This window comes from Gorilla gorilla, chromosome 23 (assembly GCF_029281585.2).
Source record: "Gorilla gorilla gorilla isolate KB3781 chromosome 23, NHGRI_mGorGor1-v2.1_pri, whole genome shotgun sequence".
Classification (NCBI taxonomy): Eukaryota; Metazoa; Chordata; class Mammalia; order Primates; family Hominidae; genus Gorilla; species Gorilla gorilla.
Genome location: NC_086018.1, coordinates 25,691,216 through 25,708,838, shown reverse-complemented (window position 1 = coordinate 25,708,838; position 17,623 = coordinate 25,691,216). Strand labels below are relative to the sequence as shown.

Below are 17,623 nucleotides of genomic sequence, written 5' to 3'. Positions count from 1 at the left end.
CAGGAGGCGGAGGTTGCAGTGAGCTGAGATCATGCAACTGCACTCCAGCCTGGGCGACAGAGCAAGTCTCCGTCTCAAAAAACAAAAAACAAAACAAAACACAACAACAGAAATGCAATCCTGGAGCTGGTGTTTGGACTTCCTGGATAATACAGAGATGGTAGGGTACTGTATTAGTTTCGTGTGGCTGTTGCAAGAAATTTTCACCGATTTAGTGTCTTTAAACAACATACATTTACCATCTTACAATTCTGGAGGTCAGAAGTGCTAAAATCAAGGTGTTAGCAGGGCTGTGTTCCATCCAGAGGCTCTAGGGGGAGGAAAATCCATTTCCTTGCCTTTTCTAGCTTTTACAGGCCACTCACATTCCTAGCTTGTGACACTTTCCTCCATATTAAAAATCAGCATTGTAGCATCTTCCAATCTCTCTGTTTCCGTCATTACATCACCTTCTCTGACTCTAATCCTCCTGCCTTCCTCTTATAAGGACTCTTGTGATGACATTGGCCCACCAAGATAATCCAGGATAACCGCTGCCCTCCCACCCCCAATCTGAAGGTCATTAATTTAATCACATTTGCAAAGTTCCTATTGCCAGGTAAAGTAACATATTCACAGGTTCTGGGGATTAGGATATGGATGTCTCTGGGAGGCCATTATTCTGTCTACCACAGAGATCTTCAGCATCTGCTTTAGGTGGGTGCAGAGAGCCTGTCCAAGGGCAAGGACATCACTATTAAATGTGAAAGACGAAAAAGAGTTTCTCTGTGCAAGAAAAGTGACCAGACAGAGGATGTGTCTTCTCCGTGCAGACTTGGCCTGAGCTGGTGTATTTGAGGCCTGATGAGAGGCCAGTGTAAATGGAGCAGAGTGAGGGCATGGGCACAGAGGGCAGGGAAGTGGAGGGTGATGACCTGAGACCCATCAGTGAGACTGCATCCCCCAACACTTGTTGGCTGTGGAAGGATCTCAGAGTTTTTATTATTTTGAGATGGAGTCTCGCTCTGTCACCCAGGCCAGAGTGCAGTGGTGTGATCTTGGCTCACTGCAACCTCTGCCTCCTGGGTTCAAGGAGACCATGCCCAGCTAATTTTTGTATTTTTAGTAGAGATGGGGTTTCACGATGTTGGCCAGGCTTGCCTTGAACTCCTGACCTCAGGGGATCCAACTACCTTGGCCTCCCAAAGTGCTGGGATTACAGGCGTGAGCCACCATGCCTGGCCAGTCTCAGAGTTTATTCTGAGTGAAAGGGAACCTGTCACAGCATTCCAAGCAGGGCAGCAATCTGATTTGTATTTTGGGGCTCTCACTCTGGCTGCTGCCTGGAGGATGGGTTAGTGGGGTGAGCATGAGAGGCAGGATGACCATGTCCTGAGCCTGGCATGAGATGTGTTCGGGACAGAAGAGGGGGCTGGGGATGGACAAATGTAATGAGACTTGAAGAATACTGAAGAGGTAGAAGCAATGAGATTGTCGATAGATTGGTGCCCAAAGAGGAATTAAAATTGGAACTTCCTTCTGTCGGAGGAAACTTAGTGGCACCAACCTCAATCATGGATTTTAGACAAAGTGGCAGATTACTATATATGAATGCATGCTTGGCAAATGGGAAGGACCCCAGCTCTTTCCTGTGAAGCATCACCAGACTCATTGGCCACAGCCCGTAGTTGGTGTACGGTGAGGTAGGCGGGTGATCTTGGAGGTAGGGGCTGAGGCTTGTAGCCAATTTTTCTCCTTTCCTCTCTCCCTCCTTCCTTCCATTCTTTCTTTTCAGTTCAAATATTTTTTATTTTACACTTGATCTTAGCCAAAAGGCCGATAAGTGATTCTCTTATTTTAAAACTGAAAGAAGAAAGCATTATAAACTCATTACTCTAAGAAACTTCAAACTGCCTTAGATGTGTATTAAGTAAAAAGCCAGACTTGCTTTACTTCATTCCTGCATTACCACTTTCCAAAGGCAACCACTGCTAACAGTTCCTCATGTGACCTTACAGCCATTTTCATGGTGTTTGCTTTCTCATGGGTTTTATAATTTGGGATTGCAAGCTTATCTTATGGCATTATCTGTGGGAATCTTGAATGTCATGGTTGAGGGTGTCTAGTGGAGCATTTGTTTCTGCCTTGCTTGCCATAATATCATCACCCCTGGTCTGGCTTTTACGTTTTTCTCAGTTTGGGGGTTCCCATCTGTGCATGTAGTTCAAATTTAAACACCAAATTCCCATGATCACAGGTCCATAGTTATACAGTCTTAGGGGAGTTTTTTTTTTTCCTGAGCCCAAGCCAAGACAGACAAAATTCCTTGTTGCTGTCCTTTGCTGGCATACAATTTTTCCCTTACTTCATTTTTTATTTGAGAATATTACCTTTTGGGGACCCTGATTTTAGGTAGCAGTCTCAGCTCCAGCACTCCACCTTTGGAGGGCTCCAGGCTTTGCCTCCTGTCCCCATATGGCTGTTAAAACTCTATCCCCTCAATTCCCAGCAGTCTCTTATATGTCTTGCACCTCCAAATCTCCCCCATTTCAAAGAAATGGAACTCTCCTGTCAATCATTCTCCTTGTGTGTTGGGGAAGCAGTGTCATTTAATGGTTAGTGGTGGCTTTCAGACTTCCTGAGTTTGAATCCCAGGCTTACCACTCACTAAAGAGGTGACCCTGGGCACCCATTACTAAATTTTTCTGAGCCTCATTTTCCTCATCTATAAATTGGGAATGACAATATTTTCTACCTCATAGGAGTCTTACAAGGGCTAAATAAGGCAATGAATTTGACTACCTAAAATAGTGTGTATTAATCCCTCAATAAATGTTGACAATTGTAATAAAACTATGTCCTTATGTTTTTACACAAATGGGTTCACAGGAGGCTCACTGTTCTGCACCACCCTTTTTCTGTAGATTGGTCTGCATCAGCCCAAAGGGTTCCATGTTCTTCTTTTTAATGGCTGCATAGTACTCCTTTGCATGGATGCACCACAGTTCATTTAACCAGAGTCCTGTTGGCAGGCATTTCAGATGTTTGCAATTTTTCCATGAGACCAACACCACTGTGATCAGCATCCTGGTAGGTCCATCTTCATCATTCACTCATTCCATTTTGCCTCCAGATCAAGTCCACGGAGTGAGATTGCTGGGTGAAAATGAAGCCTTGTTTAGAGACCATTTCCCTCCATCTTCATTTCTTTAGTCCCTTTCCTGAATGACACCCAGGGCACGTGGTGGCTGGAGGGAAATGCACAGCAAAGGATTCAAAAGTGGTGTGCATGAACATCTCCCCCCATTTTCTGTTTTTTTTTCCTAGAGTGAAGGATACCTTGATTAGACAGTAATTAAGAGTGTTTTGGACAGCACAAGGCACTAATAGCCTCCCAGGTGCTTAATAAGTGTCAAGACTGCCAAGAGAAAAATTTATTTAGCATTATAACAGGCTCTATGGATGCCAAATTTGCCTTCAGCCATGGCACTGTAACATTGGGGAATGGGAACAGGGTCAGAGCTTTAGTGCCCATTGGAAAGGGCAACCAAGGCAGCAATGTGGGTAGGTCAAGAGCACTAGATGGGACCCAGACAAATCTGGGGTCTAAGCCAATCACTGCCACTTACTAGTTCCAGGAGCATGGCCAAGTTATGGACCTTCTCTGAGCTTCATTGTCATCACTTATAGATCAAGGCTTGAAATATCTAACTTATTGGGTTCTGGGAGGCCATGGGTGCAGTCATTAAGAATGTGAACTCTGTTTGGGAGGACAAGGCAGGTGGATCACTTGAGGCCAGGAGCTTGAGATCAGCCTGGCCAACATGGTGAAACCCCATCTCAACTAAAAATATAAAAATTAGCCAGGCATGGTGGCGCACACCCACAGTCCCAGCTACTCAGGAGGCTGAGGCAGGAGAATCACTTGAACTCGGGAGGTGGTGGTTGCAGTGAACCAAGATCACACCACTGCACTCCAGCCTGGGTGACAGAGTGAGATTCTGTCTCAAAAAAAAAAAAAAAAAAAACAAAAAGAGTAAACTCTGGGTTCTGGTCCAGCCACTTCTACTCATTAGCTGATGACCCTGGGCACGATTCCAAATATTTTTGAGTGTTAGTTTCCTCATCTGTAATGTGGCTATAATAATAATCCTATAAGCCCACCTTATAGAATTGTGGTAAAGACAAGAAAATGTATGCAAAAAACTTAGCCCAGTGCTTGGCCCAAATTAAATGCTCAAAAGATCAGTACCTCACATTGGTGTTAGAAATTTGCTGAGTGTTAAATGAGATAATGCATATACAACTGAAAAAAAAGGTATAATGTATATGTGATAGTTAAGGAAGGCAATGCCAGCTGCTGTAACAGATGCAATTGTCACTTCAGTGGTTTAACACAGTATAAGTTTATTTCTCACTAATGTTACAACCCACTGCTGGCATTTCTGGTTGGGCAATCTGCCTCCATGCGGTGACTCAGGCACTCAGGCTCCTTCTATCTTGTGGCTCTACCATTTTCAACACTTACTTTGAACTCTGTTCCATTCAGCAGGCAGGTGGGGAAAGAGAGACCGAGGAGACATACCTGCTTGTTAATCACTTCAGCCCTGAAGTGATGCACATCACTTTTTCTCACAGTCTTTTGGTCAGAGTTAGTCACATGGCCCTACCTAGATGCAAAGGAACCTGGGAAATGTAGTCCATGCATGATCAACTGCTGCCCAAGAAAAACTCTGGAAGGAAAGCAAGAATCCGTGGTGGTCACCTCTACTTAGTCCAGCACCCTCATTTCCAGGGGGTGACCTGGAAATGACTCAAGAGTTGGGTAGTGACCCAAGAGTGGGTTGGAGCTGGGGGTGTGTACAGGGTATGTCTCCTTTCCTTGATCCACGGGCGATGTTGGTGCTGGAGGCTGCATCATTCCCTAGACCAAGTTAGTCCAACCTGGTGCCTGCAGGCCGCGTGCAGCCCAGGATGGCTTTGAATGAGGCCCAACACAATTTTGAAAACTTTCTTAAAATATTATGAGTTTCTTTTTGCAATTTTTTTTAGCTCATCAGCCATCAGTAGTGTTAGTGTATTTTATGTGTGGCTCAAGACAATTTTTTTCTTTTAATGTGGCCCAGGGAGCCAAAAAACGGGACGGCCCTGCCCTAGACAGAGGGTAACGACAATGATTCCCGTTGGAGCACTGGACACAGAGCAATGATGCCCGTTGGAGTGCTGGACACAGAGCAATGATTCCCGTTGGAGCACTGGACACAGAGCACTCCGTCCCTGTGATCACATCTAACCCCCTAAATAGCCCCAACAGGGCATTTTCATTATTACCATCACTCATGTCATGCACAGGTGAGGAAACTGAGGCACAGCATGGCTCCATGCCTTGCCTGAGTTCTCACAGCAAGGCAGGAGCAGACCCAGGCCTTGAACTCAGATCTCAAGGTGAACACGGTCCTCTTGGAGGCCAGGGTCACACCAGAGGGTCCCACATGCAGGGACGGGGTAAGGGATTCTCCACTTGCCCCAGCAAATTTTCAGACACCAAGGCCTGTGGGACAAGGCCTGGCTGCTGTGAGGCTGAATAAGCAAACCAGTGGAAGAACAAAGAAGAAGAATGGTTCTTTCTGGAACCTCTAGTTTGTTCTTTGAGCACATTAAATATGCCCCTGTAACCTTGCTGACTCTCTTCATTGGCTCTGTAAACCCTCAGTGGCTGTCGCAGGCATTTTTTGTACACATTGTATTTAACACAGAGCCAGATGCACCAAAGGGCTCAGCATATATTTGTTGAATAAAAGAAAGAAAGCCTCAAGGGAAAATTTATCTAAATTACAACGATTTTTCCATTTGTGCATGCAGTTGTGGACTGTGGAGGTTGACAGAGCTCCTATGAAGTACTAGGCACAACTTGGAGTCTTCTCATAGCCCTGGGAGGCAGGTCCCACTGATATCTCTGGTTAATAGACAGGGAAACGGAGGCACTCCCCTGTGGCTTTGCATTGGTCGAGCCGGCCTGATTCTTTGTCCCTCCCACTGTCTGCTGCCTGGCACTGCCTCTGAGTCACAAGAGGCTGAAAGTGACCTCTGGGCGTCTATAATTAGGCCCTGCCTGACGTCAGGGCAGACGGATTTTCTGGCTTGGCCAACATCGGCCTATCGTTCACTGCGTGCCAGGCACTGAGTTAAGGCCATTACACGCATTCCCCGACACTTGCAGCAACCCCACTGGGCCCCCATTTTCCAAGGAGAAAACTGAGGCCCAGGAGGGTCATGCCCTGGCCTGAGGTTACTCAGCTGGGAGGAGGTTGAGGCTGGATTTGAGCATAGACCCCTGCAGCTCCGGTAGCCACCAGGCTCTGTCAGTGATCAGTGGTAGCTGTATATTTCTAGATCAAGGGAAGGTTTCAACTGAGCCAGCAGGACAGAGGTGTGCTGAGGCTTGGTGGGCACTGGCCATTCTCACCTCTGACCACTGGCTTCCTAGCTTACTCTGCTCCTTTTTCCTCTTTCTCTAATTTTTTCCCACCTCCTGGCCTTTGCACATGCCTTTGCCTTTGCCTTTGCCTGAAATGCCCTTCACCCATATCCTCCTGTGTCCAGCTCCTTCTTATCTATCAGGTTTCTGTGTAATTGTCACCTCCTCCAGGAAGTCTTCCCTGACCACACCTGCTTCCAGTCTGTTGAGTTATTTTCTTCTTTGAACTGATCTCCAGGTGAAATGATCTCTACCTGTCTATTGCTTGTTTCTTCAACTAGATGTGAACTACATGAGGGCAGACTGTGTCTCTCTTGTTCCTTATGTCTCCAGCCTCGGGGACTCAGCTTAGCACAGAGTAGCTGTCCTAAAAATAGTCGTTAAGTGAGTGACTAACTGAAGGTGAGGGCTTCCCGGGGCAAGAAGCCACCAGGTTGGATGAACAGGTGAACATCTATGGGACAGAGCCTCAGGTTGCCTGTATGCCCCAGAGCGGGATCTCCACCAGATGCAGGGGGTCAAGGAGTAGGATCCCGCCTCTTGGAGAGGGAGTCTGGGCTCTGTGCAACAGGGCACTGAGGACAGCCAGTCCAGGTCTGTGACAGTGTGGCCTCTCTTTTTGACATGGGGACATCAGACACTGGTGGCTCCTGGGTCAGAGCCAGTTCTGGATTGTAGCCTGGGTGTCCTGATAAGCCAGCAGCCTTTGTCAGGCCGAGCTCCAGGGACCTGCCTGGTGGAGCAGGAAGGACTTGAAGGTGGGGTTGCCGGAAGGTGAGAGACAGGTGCGACCTGGGGTAGGGAAAGAGGGATGTATGTCATGACTTGGCCTGGCTGCCTTCTTTCCCAAGGCCTGGCGTCTCCATCACGCAAGCTTGTTGAAGGAATGAATGAAGGCATCATCCTAGACAGACCCCAAACAAACAGGAGATGCTCAATCTGGTTCAGCGTGCTTTCCAAGAGTTAATGCTTCTTATTCTTATAACAACCCACGAGTAGGGTCCTATCATTATCCCCATTTTTCAGAGGAGAAAACTGAGGCACAGAGAAATGAAGAGATTTCCCCAAATTCACACAGCTGGGGCTGGGATTTGAACCTGGCCTTCTGGCTCCACAGCGTGTGCCTTTAACTGTCCACTTTACTGCTTGTTTTGGGCTAAAAGCCAAGACTAAAAGGCAGTGGTGTGCACACTTTTGAAACGGAGCCGAAGCTTTCCATGAGTGAATTCTTATTGCTCAGAAACCCTATGTGCAAAATATAGACCATGGGAGCCTCCCTGACTGAAGTGGGAATTAGCGTTGCGAGACCGCCACACTCATTCATTCCCACATACCCCATCCCCGTCGTGTACCCTCTTCCCACGGGTTCTGCCTCCTACTTTTCTCAAGAATTTTCACATTCCTAAAAGCAGGAAACAGACAGAGTTGACCTTTCCATTGCTGTTGTTGTTAAACTCTTTCTTGGCCCCTAGAACTCTTATAAAGGATACCAATCTGGGGAAGGGGGTTATGAATGAGAGCCCCCTGCCCAGCATCCTCCCTCTTTGGAGGCCTCTGAAACCCCAATAGGGTCCCATGGGGTAAGGATGCACTCAGGGATCTTGCAGGATTCAAACTTTCCAGGCATTGTATCTCCCTAAGACAATCTAAGATTTCTAAAGATATTTTTTCTTTTCATGGAGACATAATTTATATACAGTAATATATATATACACAATTGATATACAGCACAAATATTACATGTTACACCCATGAAACCATCACTGAAATCAAGATATGAAGCATTTTCAGAACACTGTCTCTACAGAAAAAGTGTGCTGAGCCCTGTTCTGAGGCAGCCCTATTCTCTAGAACTTTCTATGACAGTGGAGCTGTTCTGGGCCTGCGGTGTCCAGTGAGGGAGCCATGAGCCACACACGGCCATGGAGTATTTGAAACTTGGCTCATTTGACTGAGGAATTTTATTTATTAGTATTATTTTTTGAGACAGAGTCTCACTCTGTCACCCAGGCTGGAGCGCAGCGGCGCAATCTCAGCTCACTGCAACCTCCGCCTCCCAGGTTCTAAGTGATTCTCCTGCTTCAGCCTTTGGAGTAGTTGGGATTACAGGCATGCACCATCACGCCCGGCTAATTTTGTATTTTTAGCAGAGGTGGGGTTTCACGATGTTGGCCAAGCTGGTCTCGAACTCCTGACTTCAGGTGATCCACCCACCTCAGCCTCCCAAAGTACTAAGATTACAGGCGTGAGCCACTGTGCCCGGCCTATTTTATTATTTTTATTCTTTTTGTTTTTGAGACAGGGTCTTGCTCTGTCATCCAGGCTAGAGTGCAGTGGTACAATCATGGCTCACTGCAGCCTCAATCTCCTGGGCTCGGGCGATCCTCCCACCTCCGCCTCCTGAGGAGCTGAGACTATAGGCACAAATCAGCATGCCTGGCTAATTTTTAAAAATCTTTTTAATTAAAAAAAACATTTGGCTGGGCATGGTGGCTCACAGCTGTAATCCCAGCACTTTGGGAGGCCAAAGCGGGTGGATCACCTGAGGTCAGGAGTTTGAGACCAGCCTGACCAACATGGAGAAACCTCATCTCTACTAAAAATACAAAATTAGCCAGGTGTGGTGGCACATGCCTGTAATCCCAGCTACTTGGGAGGCTGAGGCAGGGGAATCGTCTGAACCTGGGAGGCAGGGGTTTCAGTGAGCCAAGATAGCGCCATTGCATTCCAGCCTGGGCAACAAGAGCGAAACTCCGTCTCAAAAAAAAAAAATTTTTTTTCTTTTTGTAGAGATGGGGTCTTAATGTGTTGCCCAGGCTGGTCTCGAACTATTGAGCTCAAGCCCTGCTCCCACCTTGGCCTCCCAAAGTGCTGGGATTACCGGCATAAGCCACTGCACCTGGCCAAAGAACTGAATTTTAAATCTTATCGAATGTTAATTCATTTACAACGAAATAACCTCACTGGCCCCAGTTCTAAAGGGTTCTAACCTAAGGACAAAAGATGCTGACATCCACACATCCTGAGAGAGCCCAGCATTCCAGGAAGTGTCACAAGTGTGTCCCTCAGGTTGGGTCTCCCAGTAGCAGCCCCTTCCTGGGCCCCATCTCAGGCCGGCAGCTTTGGGGTTAATGAAGAAGCAGCCTGGGCCTCCTGGTATTTTCTTCAAAGATGTTGTTCCTATTGATAGATTTTTGGATGATGCTTTAGCATTAAAAAAAGAGAGAGAAAGAAAAAAAAATCAATGCTCGGCTGATTGTACCAGGAAGGGCAGTCGATTGGCGAAAAAGTTGCAGCGCGTATTGGGAAATAGATTTTTCTGCCCTCCAGACATTAGCTTGAAATTCTTTGAAATGAGGGACCACAATCTGTGTCAGAAATGAAAGATTAAGGAGGTTAATATGCTGGGCCTCCCCTCCTCCTTTTTAATTTCCACGTCCTGGGTGCCCTTGGCCTCCCGAGGAGGACGCAATGGGCTGTGCTGCACTCCATCTAATGTCCCCTCCCCCCATTTCTAGGGGGCTTCTGGAGGGTCAGATGCCCCCGTCACCTGCTCCCGGGGCTGGATGCAGACTGGAGGGAGCGGCAGGCTGACCTTCGTTTCTGGCGGTGGACTTGGGGTCTTGTGATCTGGTGGCCTTCTCCCTGGGGGAGATTTTCCAGGGGCTGGTGGCCGGGTCCTGGTCCCACTCATTAACCTGTGGGATCCCCGGGCTCCAGGCAGCTCCAGTGCAAGCCCCAAGGAGGCGCTGTGCCGAGGACACTGCAACTCCTCCGCCTCACCCAGTTTCATGCATTACAGATTTGCATGCATGCTATGAAATTCAAATGTGTGGAAATCGAGCATTGGTCCCCCGTGTTATAAAGAGGTGAGCATTTAATCCCTGGAGGGCTAAACTAGATGATCAAGTCTCCGAGTAAACTGTTTAGGCACGGTCGTTGATGGTCTATTTCCAGAATTTGGCACATGTCCACTTCGTTAGCTCTTTTCCTTCCCAGTTGAACATTTATCTGGGTGACTTTTCATCCAATAAGCAGCTGATTAAGGTGAAAGATTTGCCACTTCTGGCCTGTTCTGGGCAGTTTCCTTCTTGGTCTCCAACATACCAGGTTTATGAGACCAGTCCTTCTTCCTCTGGGGATAAACGCTTCCGGGTGTCGGGTCTTCACTCATTTTGGTAACACTTGTATGAAACCAAGGACAAGATAATATTCAAACAATTACACAGAACGTTCTGCAGAGCATCAGCAAATGTAGAGACAGGCTCGAGGGAGCCTGGTTTAGGGATGTGGGCCCCTTGGGAGGAGCTGGGGTCCCCACCAGCTGAGCTAACCCCATGGGATGTGCACAGGACAGCACCAAGGAAAAGACTTAGCTTTCGGTGTGTTCAGGGAGACACAAATCAGAGACCACTGGACACTTCCTCACCAGGGCCCTGGACTGGATGTCTTCATCTTGGATCAAGATTCAGGAAGCATGGAGCCCCACCCTCACTTTCTACCCCACAACCTGCAGCCCCTGCATCTCCCAGGGTTGAGTCCTCCCCCATTCCAGCCCAGCTACGGCCACACAACAGGAAAGGACCAGGCCATGGGTACTGGCGTGGGCTGAGGAGATCCCCAGCTTCAGGCTGGTTCTGGGCACATACCAGGGAGAAATGTTTGTCCAGGAGAACGTATCTGCTGGAGGGGCACCCCAGATTAGATCCAAGGTATGTGTGTGAAGGATCAGGAAGGGCAAGACAAAGAGTGTCTTTCTGACCCTTCCCCTACACAGGCCAGGTCAAGCCCCCAGGTGCTCTCCCTAGAGCTCCAGCACCTTCTTCTAAAGCAGCACACACCACGTGCAGTTTTTCTCCTGTTAGAGCCATTCCTAGGTAATGTTGGTCTTCCTCCAGAGCAGGAGCTCTGTGAGGGCAAGGTTGATGTCTTTTATCACTCCCCACTCTGTCTTTCTTGTTCATTGCTGCGTTTCCAGGACCTAGTGAAGGGCAGGGATGGGCAAAAATGTTAGGTGGATGAATGAATGCATGGAGTCACTGCGAAGGTGAAAAAGCTCACGTTAGCAAACACTTACTGAGTATTGAGTGCTTACTGTGTGCCAGGCACTGCTCTTAGCACTCCCACGTACTAACCACCACCGGAGAAAGAAGTAGCACAAGGAAGGGACTTAATACATGCTTCCGGATGCCTATGGAGCTAAATTCCACTGGAGGCCCTTCAGGGACCCCAGGGCTGCCCCCAGTTTTCCCAAGTCTGCTGTATCCCAGGTAGAAGCCAGTATGAAGTCATCCTGAGCAAATGGATTCAATTCCCCCTTGCTCTGCAGGAGTGAGAACTGTTCCACACAGGTGTCTCTCAGGAAAGCCCAGATCTCTCGGGCTGCTTTTATCTGGGGCCAGCAGGCCCTGGCAGCTCTTTCTGTCTGTCCCTGGGGCTGCACATTTCCAGCCCTGTGCCCTTGCCTTCAGTTATTCCGACAGTGGAGATGAAACAGGGCAGGCAGCAATTGGCATCGGATTTCCTGGACCAGCAGGACTTGGAATTTTACGAGATCTGGAGTTGGAAGGTATGTGAGAGATCATTCCATTTGTTCATTCGTCCATTCCCTCTGGGGCAGAGACGGATTCTTCACTACAATCGCTTTCGTCTTGGCACACAAGGAGGCCTCATTTCCCAGTCTCCTTTGCTCTTAGCTGTGGCTGTGTGATTGAGTTCTGGCCCATGGAGGCAGACGTGACATAAGTCACATGTAGGCCTGGCCCATAAACCACCCCCACTCCCACAATCCTCCACTTTCTCTCTTTGTCCAACTGCAGTTGGAAGGAGGAGACTCTGACATCCTAGAGGATGGAAGAGCCACAAAATGGAAGTAGCCTGGGCCCTGGGATGGATGCCCACTGATGGGAAACACTCCGTGGCCTTCAGAGGCAGAGAACAAAATGATTGTGTTAAGCCACTGAGAACTTGGGGCTTACCTGTTAGAGCATCGAATGTTACCCCAGCGAATACAGCTCATTGAGCAAGTACTTATTGAGCATCTACTATGTGCCAGGCAGTGGGCTAAGCTCTGAGATAGTAGTGAACGGCTGGAAAAAGTTCCTACCCTTTGGGGAGCTTCCATTGTAGTTGGAGAGATGGAATAAACAAATAGGATCATTTCATGTGGTGGTAAGTGCAGCCAAGAAAAAGAAAGCAGGGTCATGACAGAGAGAGGGATGGGGTGGGAAAGGAGTTTTTAAATCAAGTCATCAGGGAAGCTTTCCTTGAGAAGGAAATATAATATCTGCCGTGAGATTTGAAGATTGAAAAGAAGCTGGCTGTACCTAGATCTGCAGGAAGAGGATTCCAGGCATGCGGAACAGCATTAGCAAGGCCCTGAAGAGGGAACAGGGTGGCTGGAGAGAATGGAGGAGTGAGTGGAAATGGGTTTGGAATGGGAGGTGGGAATCACACTTGCAAGACAATGGAGATTATACTAAGGGGTTTGGATGTTAGCCAAGAGTATTTTAAGTGTTTTGAGACCTGTGCATTGTGCTAAGCATTGAAGAAGATCAAATGAGTAGCAAAAATAGACACTGCCCAATTCTCTTAGAGGTCAGATTCCAGGTGACTTACTACCCATCTGATACTTGAATCCTCACTCAAGTGTCTCTGCCAAGCTGTCTTTGCTTGTCTGCCTCCAGTGACAGGGGGCTCACCACCCAGTGAAGCAGCCCATTGCATCTCTGCATGGTTCTGTTGGCTCAAAGTCCTTCCTTAAATTGCCTCCCGGGGGCCTCCACTCCGTGGCTCTGGGATTAAATAAGTCACCCCTTTCCGTCTCATGGAATCAGGGCAGCTACTGTTTTGCCCAGTCATCAGGGATAGCAAGGAGGATAAGACAAAGCCCTTGCCAGAGCTCCTAATAGCTCATGTCTTTCAGGAGAGGTCTTTCAGGCAGAGAGATGCTTTGATACATTGACCGATGTCTCCCCGCCCCCATCCTTCCTCCGTTCAGGCAGCCACAGGGTGTTCTGTATTTTCTGCCTCAGGGATAGACGTTACAACAAGTGGAGGATAAGAGAGTCAAGTATGTGGTTTTTGGATTTCAAAAGCTTATTTTAAGTCACTAGAGTCTGGCTTTTGAGCCTTAAAAGTATGAGTTTTGAAGGATCCAGGGTACAACATTTAGAAAATAACAGACAACGTGGAAGACTGTGATGAGTCAAAGATGGGTATTGGCATCTCAGCAGAGAGGGCAGCTCCTGGGTGGGGGACAGAGGGAGGGCCTGGAGATGAGATAGTCCCCACAGAGAGCAGGGGGAACCTCACCTCATATGCAGGAGGGGTAGACTCATAGAGAAGCAAATTTTCTTTCGTGAGGATGCAAAGATTAGCTAGGGTGAAAGCAATGGCTAATATCCCACAAATATCCTAGTCCATGAAGCTGGGCATTGGTTCTGACCTCCTGGTATCTTGCTGCTAATTGCTCAGCATTTCTTCATTCAGTCCAGGGCCTACTGGAGAGACCTTCTCTTCTGCTGGGTTTGCTAAACAACAGGGTGTAAGCTTGAGGGGGCATCTTGCCACCCTGACGGGAGAGCCTGCCTGACAACAAAGTAGAATGAGAGAAAAATTAAGTTGAAAGAGACACGCAGCTTCCTGTTGGTATTGTGGAGACCCTGGATGCAGCCACACCTGAAACTGTAGCTTCGAGAGTTTTCAGGTATTCAAGAAAACAGATTTATTATTCTTTTTTGTTTCTTAAGCCACTGTGAGTTGTGTTTCTGTCACCTGCAGCCAGGAATCCTGATAATACCACCTAGCAGAAGGGAGTGAAAGTGGGGAGTCATTGATTGGGTCAGGCGGGATGATTTCTCACTGGAGTCCCCCACAGCAGACGAGGTGGCTGAAACTCAGAGAAGGCATTGAACTAACCCAGAAATAGCCAAAGTTTGAACATGGCTCTGCTTTATAATTTTGATCCACTGCATGCCTTCAGAGGACGGGGAGCTGATGCCCCTTGGTCCAATGTGCTCCTCTCATGGGCCGCCCTGCTGCCCATGCAGCAGAGAAGAGGCGGGAGAAGGGGTGTGTCTGGAGCGTGCGAGGAGTTGTGCAGGCGAGCCTCTGTGCGCATCTGGATTGGGGAGCGAAGCAGATGGCCCATCTGACTTCACCACATCGTGTAAGTTTACGGCATCGGCAGGTTCTTCTCCCCGCTGCGTTTATAGGGATGTCTTCAGGATTTCCTTTTTGATATACGAGAGAGGCGCGTAGGCTGGGGCCCCCTCCATCAGAGGGTAATCTGTGAGTAAATCACTGTAAACCAGCAGGCAAGTGTTTGCACGGGCCGGAGCCCCGTACGTGCTTTGGGATAAATCTTCTCAGTAACGTGCTTATGCGTGTGACCCTGGGGACGAAACGGCATGAAAAGGTCAATTACAAGGGGCACAGGGAAACTTGCCCTTTGCTCCTGCTCTGGACCAGAGGATAGAACAACAGGATGGTAGGAGGGTGTATTGGTTTCTTAGGGTTGCTATAATAAAATACCACACATGGAAGGGTGTAAGACAACAGAAATTTATTCGCTCATGGTTCTGGAGGCTCGAAGTCCAAAATCAAGATGTCCACAGAGCTATGCTCTCTCTGAAGGTTCTAGGGGAGAATCCTTGCCTGTCTATTTCAGCTTCTCATGGTTTCTGCAATCCTTGGTGGTCCTTGGCTTCTAGATGCATCACTCCAGTCTCTGTCTCTGTGGTCAGATGGCCTTCTCCTTGAGAGTCTGTGTCACTGTATCCAAATCTCTCTCCCTTTTCTCCTAGAAAGTCACAAATCACTACATAAGGACCCACTGTAACCAGGCTGACCTCATCTTGATTACAGCTGCAAAGACCCTATTTCCAAATAGAGTCACATTCTGAGGATCCAGGGTGACAAATTTTGGGAGGATAATATTCCATCTGGCACAGAAGGGAAAAGGGAAGTTTTTGCCTGAAGAAAGGGCTTGTCTGGAGGTGAGAGGGGCTTCAAAATCTGTGCATGCCCCTTTGTGGGTACTTCCTTAAGATAGCAAAGCTCACAGCAGCTTCTGTTCTTTCCAACAAATAGGCCTCTATGGGGCCCATATAAGAATGAAGGCATTTCCTCTAACCCAGCAACTCTACTCCTAGGAATATCCCCATTAGAAATATGTCCTATGGCCATTGGAAGACATATACTAGAATGTTCTCAGCAGAATTATTTCTCTTGGCTGAAAACTGGAAATGCTTATCTTGGCAGATTGCAAAAATAGTCACAGTTCTGTGCAGCCCATCCCATTAAGAGGCAGAGTCTACTTCTTCTCCCTTGAATGTACATTGGTCATGTGATTTGCTGTGGCCAACAGAATGTGGTGGAAGCAACGTGCCAGTACCAAGCCTAGGTTTTAAGAGGCCTTTTGCTCTCTTGGAACTTGCAGTTGCTGTGTGAAAAGTCCAGGCTAGCCTGCTGGAGGATGAGTGATGGGTGAAGCAGAGATGAATTTTCAGAGCTGGCTTCATCTGAGACCAGCCAGCCCTAGCTGTGGAAGGCAGACACTTAGCAAGCCCAGCCAAGATCAGCCAAGCCCATCCCAGGGCAGAAGAACCACCAAGCTGATCCCAGCCCAAATCTACTTCTGGAAGCACGTGCTAAATAAATGGTTGCTGTTTTAAGCCACTGAGCTATGGGAGGCTTTGTTTCCCAGCAATAACTAATTGATAAATCATCAACAGTAAAATGGATAAATGAATTGTGGTATAGGCACACATGGAATGAAAAACGTTAAGGAGAATAAATAAACTACTGCTACACAAGACAACATGGATGAACCTCACCAATACTAAGCTGGGTGAAGGAAGCTCAGCAGGCAGAGTGCATCCTACCAGATGCCTTTTATAGAAAAAGTACAAGAATAGGTGAGAGTAATCTATGGAGAGATAAGTTAGGGTAGTGGTTACCTTTGAGGGGGACTAAATAGGAGGGGGTTAGCTATTGGGGTGTGTTCACTTGGTGACCATTTGTTGGGCTGTATACTTAAAATATGTACATTTTTGTGCATGTAGTTTATACTTTGGTAAAAAGATTTAAAAATATCAGGTCTCTTGTTTCTTTTCTAGTTGCTGGAGAGCCAGTGGGATTGCATCTTATGCAGAGGACAGGTCCTTAGGGGCAAAATCTCTTAAGAGTCAAAATGGCCTTGAAAATTCCTTGGGAAGCCGTCATGTTGGAGCCAACCACTATTTCTCAATAAATTCAGCACAGCCAGTTTTTCCTCCTGCGTTGGGACGGATCGCTGTTTCTCCTGTCAAGCTCCAGATACAGTAAAGTCTTGTGTTTAGGGGCCACACAGTGAAGTGGGACACTCACAAGCAGAGGGAGGAACCAGGTGCTCCTACTCAGAACACGTGGGACCCAACGGGAGGGTTTGGCTTGGAACAGACACCTTCAAAGTGAGTGGTGTGGGGATTTCCCCATCATATAATGTCCCCTTTGGGGTGTGAGGGGCAAATGTGTTTAGTTAAGTGGATCTTAACTCAGTTAAATTAAATTCATGTGTGATATGAGACCAGCGTGGAAAGGTCTTACCTCTTGATTAACCAATTGTTCCTCCCCAATCGCTCCATTGCTCCTCTTTGAGCCATCCAGAAAGTCACCTCATCTTTCCAGACCTCAGGGTCCTCATCTGTAAATTGGGGGGCACGTGGACTTGGACAGAATGGGCCCTCTCTGTCACTTGGAGAGTCTGAGATTGTAAGCTGCCCTCCGGGAGATCAAAACACCACACGATGCAGGTGGTAAGGGCTGCCATCAACTCTCGGGGCGACCCAGGTCAATGGTCCCTTCTCTGGCTGCCCTCCCCATCTGTGCAATGGGGGTTTTGTCCCATGGTTCTCTTTTTGCAGGCACTGGACAGACGCGGGACACAGGAGCTCTGCTAAGGTCCCTGGTGCTACAGAAGAGGACGGTGATCACCAGGCCCAGGAAGGAGGGTTGCTGGGAATGAAGATCGCAGCCACGCTGCACGATGCAAGGCTAAGGTGCACGCAGTGCGCTGTGGCTTCAGGTCCCGAAAGCACAGGCCTGGGACAGCTTTTCCAGATGGCAAGTCTGCTTTCTCCCAGCCCCAACATGCCTTTCTGAAATGTAAAGCAGCCCAGACCT

General features: G+C 48.0%; 1 long non-coding RNA gene across 1 annotated transcript in view; it reads left to right on the top strand.

Moving 5' to 3' along the window:
- Positions 1 to 17,193, top strand: part of LOC134758174 (uncharacterized) — a 39,241-nt gene extending 22,048 nt beyond the window's left edge. Inside the window, exons 4-5 of the long non-coding RNA XR_010133126.1 lie at positions 2,904 to 3,069; positions 15,900 to 17,193. This is a non-coding gene — a long non-coding RNA (uncharacterized lncRNA). The remainder of the gene's footprint in view (positions 1 to 2,903; positions 3,070 to 15,899) is intronic.
- The last annotated feature ends 430 nt before the right edge of the window (positions 17,194 to 17,623 follow it).